This window comes from Notechis scutatus, chromosome 4, assembly GCF_049901735.1.
Source record: "Notechis scutatus isolate UNSWTSFEM ecotype Mainland chromosome 4, rNotScu1.2, whole genome shotgun sequence".
Lineage (NCBI taxonomy): Eukaryota > Metazoa > Chordata > Lepidosauria > Squamata > Elapidae > Notechis > Notechis scutatus.
In genome coordinates, this window is record NC_142012.1 from 20,671,829 (window position 1) to 20,679,868 (window position 8,040).

Consider the following 8,040-nt stretch of genomic DNA (forward strand, 5'->3'; position numbering starts at 1 on the left):
AGGGCTGACTAAAGAGAACAAGAGTGAGTCTCTTGTACAAAGTCAACCAGGAGCAACTCTAGATGATCTGTCAGTTTTCCCTGGTAAACCAGACAGAAAACAAGATCAGATGGGCTAGTACTCCTTATTATAAGGCTACCTGAACAGAATCTTGCAAATCTAAAGTAGAAATCTCTTGCTGTCCTCTTTACCTGAGAAATTTGTCCCTTCTGAGTCTCTTTTTCCACCAGTTATGCAGCGGCAGACTCTGTCCTCTCCTGTCTGATTGTTCCCTAGGCAGCATCTTTATGCCCCATTTTTCAAGATCTTTCTCACATACCGTTACCATCTGGGTCTTCTTAGATCAATCCTTTAATCACTAATCGTGACACTGCACAGATTAATCGTCATTTTCATCATCATGATCAGCAAGTTTGGTGGAGATGAGTAGGTTTTTTAATATGTATTTCATGTTTTATATTACTGTACATGTTGTAAAATGAGAGTTTCTCATCTTTTATGGATAGCATAGGTGCCCTGTAAGTTACAGGAATTTATTATTATTATTATTATTATTATTATTATTATTATTATTATTATTATTATTCTAGATTGTGATAGTTACGTGATTGCTAGGTAGATTGATAACTAGCTAGCTAGAAAACCTAGCTAGACAGAAAGATACACAACGAGAGACAGAATGAATGAGTGTATGTATGTATGTATACATGAGTAAGTGAGTGAATGAATGAATGAATCTGAAACCTCAAACTGTTGATGCCAAAAAAGAAGAAACATGAAATAAGGTAACTATTGCTGACCTATTTCGGTGAGTTAGAATAGAATAGAATAACCTCGGTGGTCTTCTAGTCCAACTCCCTGCTTAGGCAGGAAGCCCCACACCACTTCAGACAAATGGTTATCCAACATATTTTTAAAAACTTCCAGTGCTGGAGCATTTACAACTTCAGGAGGCAAGTTGTTCCACTGATTAATTGTTCTCACTGTCAGGAAATTTCTCCTTAGTTCTAGGTTGCTTCTCTCCTTGATTAATTTCCACCCGTTGCTTCTTGTCCTACCTGCAGGTGTTTTGGAGAATAGCTTGACTCCCTCTTCTTTGGGGCAGCCCCTGAGATATTGGAACACTGCTATCATGTCACACACACACCCCAGTCCTTCTTTTCATCAAACTAGACATACCCAATTCCATCAACCATTCTTTATACTGTATGTCTTAGTTGAGGCTGTAAATCCTAGAAATCTCTATTAACACAGCTGAACAACTTTATAAAACACAATGATCATTTGCCTTCATTGTGGGAAAGAGATCAAATTTAAGATGTCTCATTTAAAAAAAAACCATGTTATTTTGATTTATCTGATTTAGAGTACACTCCACCCTGAGGATACTCCACTTGGCTTCTTCTTACATATTTTTTTCATACACACTAATGGAATAAGAATGTGCTGAAAGGAAAGGAGGAGATAGGTGAATAATCTGGAAGATGAGAGGAATGTTTAACCTGTAGCTAGAGATAAACTTTAGAAGCCAGCAAAACTGCTTTCCACAAGGGTTCCTGTAGTTTAGTAAACAAAAGAGACCAGAGGAGGAAAGAAAATGAAAAGTTATAATATTGTCCTGAAAGGGCATCAACATCTCAAACTGTAATTAAATCCAGGTGTTTTAGAGGTATTTATTTGAATTTTGTAGGAGCATCTTTTCATGCAGACATAATAGGTTAACAGTTAATATTTATAAGAACAGCCATGAAAAATATACTGTATTCTGCCTTAAGGTGGGTTCTTACAGATGTTTCCTATGAAGGAGAGATGCGGTGGCTCAATGGCTAAGACGCTGAGTCTGTCGATCAAAAAGGTCGGCAGTTTGGCGGTTTGAATCCCTAGCACCACGTAACGGAGTGAGCTACCATTACTTGTCCCAGCTTCTGCCAACCTAGCAGTTCGAAAGCATGTAAAAATGCAAGTAGAAAAATAGGGACCACTTTCATGGGGAGGTAACAGTGTTCTGTGAGACTTCAGCATTTAGTCATGCCCGCCACATGACCACGGAGATGTCTTTGGACAGCGCTAGCTCATTGGCTTTGTAACGGAGATGAGCACCGCCCTCTAGAGCCAGGAAACAATTAACACATATGTGTGAGGGGAACCGTTACCTTTACCTTTATTAAGGAGACATGCCTATGATATGCTAACCTGCACATACAGAGCATTTGGACAATTGCTATCATTTAAAAAGAAGCACTTTACATTTTTGTCCTAATGGGCAAGTCTATAATCAAATGACTTGAGAAGATAGCAGCTTTTTGACTTTCTGACCAGGTGATCGAATGATGCTTTCAGACAGGTGTCTATTCTTTTGTGAGAAAGAATTCATCAAAAGGTTCTTAATGACCTGACTCTTTGAACTTTTTCTTCTTTCATTGCCAAACTCACATGGATCTAGGAAGGGTAAGGTGAGAATTTTTAAAATAGTTTTTCTTTGACATCATGCCATCTATTGTTTGACAAGCATTTGAAACTAGAACTTCAGCTTAATATAGAGAGAGGGCAGTAACAGCTCTTCCTGAAAAGAATGATATCTCAAACTTTGAGATAAGAACTTTGACATCTTCTTCGTGCTTCTTAATATTTATTTCTTCTAGCCTCCAAGACCTGAAATCTCACTATGAAGCAGGCAGGCAGAAGAATTTTAGAGACATGTGTTTTTCTAATCTTAGTTTTTGTTTGAATATTGGGAGCAAAGTTCCATGTAAGTATTAGGTACCTATGCTTAGATATACCGTAAATGTTATTGAGTTGAAGGTTTTGCCTAGAAGACTATGCTGGGGTCAATCAAGATAATGAATGTTTCCGCAGCTCTATTTTGTGTGATCTGTTTGATTGTATTTTCCCTATGGGGTTGAATTGAATGTTAAATCTTTGCAGCAAAGAAACCTTTATTCAAGAGAAATTCCAGTGGTGCAAAACAGAAACCCATTTTATGCCACCTCTTTTCCATAGTCACCATCCCACACACTATGTGACTTCTTGAGTCATTGATCAAATGAGGTTGAGGGGCAGGCATTACATGGTTTTCTGAGATGTTCTGGACTAGAGGTCTCCAAACTATGCTGGCTGGAGAATTCTGGGAGTTGAAGTCCACAAGTCTTAAAGATGCCAAGTTTGGGGACCCCTGCTCTGGACGATAGGATACAACTGTTGGAATGAATCTGACTAAACATATGCAAAACCCTATATTGGATGGGGAGGAATGGTTATGTAAGTCAACCCCTGAAATAAATTGGAAACATGCCCTTAAATTTCTAGTAGGATATTTACATGAAGTTATGAAATGTCAGAGAGATTAGACACCTAAATAAGCAAATATTAACATGACATTGAGAATAGCACTTATGGTGTATCACTTGTTCAGCAAATGCCTCTTTACTAAATGATGTCAAAGTATAACCAAATAAATGATTAAACCTGAAATATCTCCCTCCCTCAATAATGGAATTTTGGCAGCCATACATCCAATATCAGTATCTAGATATTGCAGTAGACTTTTGCAAAGATTGTTCACTTTTTCCTTATTTGGACCAGCATTGATTGCTGGCCTACTTTGTGCCTTAAAATATATTGAGTTCTCTTTTTTTATATGATTCTTGCTGAAACTTTTTTAAAAAAGTTCTTCCTTTAAAAGTTTCCTTTAAAAAAAAGGAAGAAAGTAAAGAAAAAGTAAAAAACGCAAGAAAAAATTGTATCAGAAGAAGAAGGAGAAAGAAAAAATATAGAAAGAAGTGGCTTCTGATATTCTTCACATAATTTTAAATACAATTATATTTTAATCTCTGCAAAATTGCATCATAACACTCTTCTTTCCATAATCTTCTTATATTTTTATATTATTGTTATATTAATTATTAAAGTTATAAATCACAAGTCCTTCTTTTTCTTTAATAGAAAAAGTCCATAAGAGGATTCTGGTCACTAATAAATGTAAATAGTGTTTACTTTAATCAAAGAATTTATTTTAATTTATCCATCTTAGCAAGTTCTGTCCGTTTCACCAACCATTCTTTAATAGTGAGTAACATTGAATCTTTCCATCTCTGTGCATATAAAAGGTCTTGAATTATCCAGTCGATTCTATATAACAGTTTGTTTAATATGGTGTTTTTAAGGTTAAAGTTGTGCATGATTGTGCAATCCTGAAAAAGACAGCTTCTTTAAGGATGAGCTACATTCGCCCTCCCACATGCTGCAAAATACTTTTGGGGAATAAAATCTAAAGCAGAATATTACTCTTTATATGTTGGGATTTCAGTTCTTGGAATTTGGAGTCCTCTGCTTGGAATAATCTGGCATTTTACTAGATTCTCCTAATTACATCTGCAGACCATTTTATTTAATTCATTTTGAATGTGAATACTAGAACCGATACAAAAACATTTTTGAGTTAACAGTCAAATAGAAAGCACTCATTTAAAAAAAGAACATGTTAAAGGAGAGTCTGCATGCATTCAGAAAAATTGCAGGACTGTATTCTCCTACCAGTTTTGACCAGCTCAGTCCATGTTTCTCTGAGACCTGCTTCTAGTTCTTCACCTTTCTGTAAATGTTGAGAGACCTTCCCTAGTAGACTTTCCAGGTCTACCAATTCCCATGCTTTTGGCTTTAAGTTATCAAACATTGAGCTGTTTCAGCAAAACTTTGGGATGAGAATTAATGGCATCAGTTATTGCTTGAATTTATGTGTAGATTATTTAGATCTTTTTATTTGTTGATTAATACCAAATGCCATGGGTATTTATATTCTTTTATGGATACACTGTAAACTGCTGAACATCTTTTCAGATTTTAAATTCCAAAAAGAAAGGAGGGAGGAAGGAAAGAAGGAAGGAATCTGCAAAAAATATGACTACTATACTGAGTTGCAAACTTTAGAGAAATACAGATAAAAATGGGAATTTGTATTGTTGTAAAAATATCCCAATAAAAAAAACAAGAGACAGTAACACAGCAAAACAATTCTTACTCTAAGAATCAGAGGTTTATTTCATGAGCAATTTGGAACATGAGTAGCCAACATATCAATACAATCTCACAATATTACTTACATCAACAACCCATTGCAATGAGGTCTGGAGACAATAGCTAGGTTCAGCAAGGACAGTCAGCGGCCATGATCTGAGATCCATCTCCTTCTTTTATACCTTTCTTCTGGCAGCCTCTTAGTAAATGGAATTTTATTGGAATTACTTTTGTTCTCTGACACTGACCATCAGTTAACACATACTCACGTGTCCATGTGAAATCTCCTACTTCCAGTTCCCTATTTCCCAACGTCTTCAATTTTCCTAATCCAAAATAGCTTCTGAAATGAATTACTTTGCAAATGTATGTTATAATATTGCACTAGCACAGCAAATTGCAAATATTTCACCAAAAAATCATTTTAGCTAACACTTTAATACTGTGTTTCTCATAAAACACGACCCACCACAAAAAGAAGGCCAAGCACTGTTCTGTGCACATACGGTAAAATTAAGCCCTGCCCCCCCAAATTTGGCCCTATTATTTATTTATTTATTTGATTTATATTGCCACCTATTCGCCCATGGCGACTCATTTAAGCACATGCGCAGCCAGTTTCTCATGTCGCTTGCATTGCGGACAATATGAGGTACTGAGGGGAGGGGGGAAAGGGCAGAGGAGGGGAACTTGCCCCACTTGTCCTATGCACCTCGCCTGGCCACCAGGCCGCTTCTTTCACGGCTGAAAAGAGCGAGTGATGTGCCTTGCACACCCTTGCCTACCTGTAACAGTCACTCCAGCTACCAGTAGCTGTCCACCCAAAAAAGCCTCCTGTAGGTTGCAAAAGGGGACCACTCGACCCAGGGCTACTATATAACCATCTGCAATACAGACTTTTTTTTTTTTTTTTGCAAAAGATCTTCCTTGCTGCACTGGGCCATGTGGGTCGGGACAAACATAAACACTCAAAAAAACATTATGTGCTTCAGGCAGCGTAGGGCGCGTCGCTCACCCACACACTCTTTGTCTGCAAAAGAACTGGCTTGGTGGCCAGTCTTGCCGGAGTGGACGAAGGCAGGCTTTTTCAGGAGGACAGCTACTGATAGTTGGAGTGACCATTACAGGTAGGCAAGGATGCACGAGATGTGCAGGTCACGTTGCTTGCTCTTTTTGGCAACGAAAGAAGTAGCCCGTTGGCTTGGCAAGGCATGGGGGGGGAGGGGAAAAATTAATGCACCCCTTGAAAAGAAGGCCTAGTGGTTTTTTCAGGGATCAAAATAATGTAAGACCCAGTCATGTTGTCAGGATCCCAGCAGTTACCCCCATTTTGACATGAGTCTCAAGTCAAAGTTCCAAAAGTTCCAAAAGGGCAATATTTTATGAGTTGGCATGTGTTTTAAGAGAAACACGGGATATATCATTTCAGTTCAGGCCTATAATAAAACTGAGGCCTATATAATTGTAGCCATTTCAAAGTCCACTTTTCTTCTTCTCACAGTATGCACACACCGAGACACACAAATATATATAGGATGATTCTTCCAACCTCCCTTTTTATGACCCTGGGTTCGAGTTGGATGAGGAAAACAGAAAGTGTTTGATTTCTTATCCTTCATCCTAATACATCTAAACAACTTCTATCTGGGGAGCATCTTCTTAACATTCCCTTTTCTTTTCTTGTCTTCTGTTGAAAATCTGAAATGCTGGCCTCTGTCTGTCACTTTATGAAATGGTTAGCTCAACAAGCAATAAATTATGCAGTAAGACAACTTGTAAATAAAATGTCTCTTCTCCTTTGCACTGTAGTTCATAGAACTACTGGCAAATGTTACTTCTATTTCTTAAGCTACAGTAATAGCAATTTTTCTCCTGATCTTCTCATGCAATGATTTCTATTTGGTTTTTTTCCTTGTGTAAATGCTTTCATAACGTGCAGCAGCCTGCAATATTGACACAGTGACTTGGTTGCTTACATAATGCTTACTCAATGAACATATCTATATCTCTATAATGAAATGTAAAGGGCAAGCAGAAAACAAAGATAAAAGAAAGGTTCTTGTTCTGACCAGTTGCAACATGATTTATTAGATCAGTTGCAGCTACAGGGGATTGAAGAAATACCAAGAAAAGGGCAATTGACTGTCAGCTATTCAGTCTCTAATCTAGAGGTTAGATTTAGCTCAAGCTAAATCCATTGTTGCATTGGATTAAACTGAATCAACTCAGTGCTCATTGTAGATCAACACTCAACTAATGTTAGTACAGAAACCAGCAGAAAAATATCTGGTTTAAGGACGTTTACTGCACAAGTCAAAAAGAGGGCTGTGAAAATATTTACAGACCCCTCACAACCTGGACATAAACTGTTTCAACTCCTTCCCTCAAAATGACGCTATAGAGCACTGCACACCAGAACAACTAGACACAAGAACAATTTTTCCCTAAAGCCATCACTGCTAAACAAATAATTCCCTCAACACTGTCCATTCCCTCAACAATGTCTGCATTACTATTACTGTTAATCTTCTCATCGCTCCTTATCACCCATCCCCTCCCATTTGTGACTGTATGTGTTAAGTCTGGAGCGTGGGCGCAAAGAACGGAGACGAGGCATCGAATAGTGACTCCAACTCTTTATTAGTGACTTCAGAACAGAGCAAAAGACTTGGGCAGCAGCAGCTCCTTTTATAGAGCTGGCTGCTGTCACAACAACCAATGATTTGAGTTTGCCGCGCTGGTAGCGTCCAATCAGCGGCGACCTGCTGGCAGCCAATCAGATCAGCCAGAAACGACCAATCACGATCCGCTGTTCGCGGGCCAATCAGAAGTGCAGGATTACAAGCCTGCCGTGGAAGCAAAACTATTTAGGGTTTTGAAATAACGCGTTTGCTTAGTTCGTAACACCCCTCCCCCCTAGGTTCCGTCTGAGGGGTGGGGTGATGTATTCTCGCAAGTAAGCAGGTCGTTTCACCTGTCTACCTGATCTGCGTTGCTCCACCAGTCCTTGCCCTGACTCTGGTTCCG